Source organism: Solanum tuberosum, unplaced genomic scaffold (genome assembly GCF_000226075.1).
Source record: "Solanum tuberosum cultivar DM 1-3 516 R44 unplaced genomic scaffold, SolTub_3.0 scf00118, whole genome shotgun sequence".
NCBI lineage: Eukaryota > Viridiplantae > Streptophyta > Magnoliopsida > Solanales > Solanaceae > Solanum > Solanum tuberosum.
Window position 1 is genome coordinate 557,474 of NW_006239043.1, and position 416 is coordinate 557,889.

Consider the following 416-nt stretch of genomic DNA (forward strand, 5'->3'; position numbering starts at 1 on the left):
CAAATAATAGGGAAAAAAACATTTTCTAGTGTTTCGCAAAGAAAATCATGACTTCCCTTGCTTAACATGAGGAATTTTTCTTAATCTTCACTTAATGCATCATTTAATGTTACTTTCTCAAATTAACACTTAAACATTACTTCTTCGTCCACTTTTAATTGTCATGGTTTTCTTTTTTAGAGTCAAACTATAAGAATTTTGACTACACATTTTATGATGTATTTTTTCATCATATTGATATGCGAAAAATTACAATTTATAGCAGTGGCGGATCCAGGATTTAGAGTCCGTGGGTGCCAAATGGGATTCGAACCCGCAACCTCAACCTTCTAAAGTTGCCCTCCTACCGTGGCACCACAAGCCAATTTTGTTTTGTGGGTGTCACGCTTTATATTTATATAAATATTATATATATT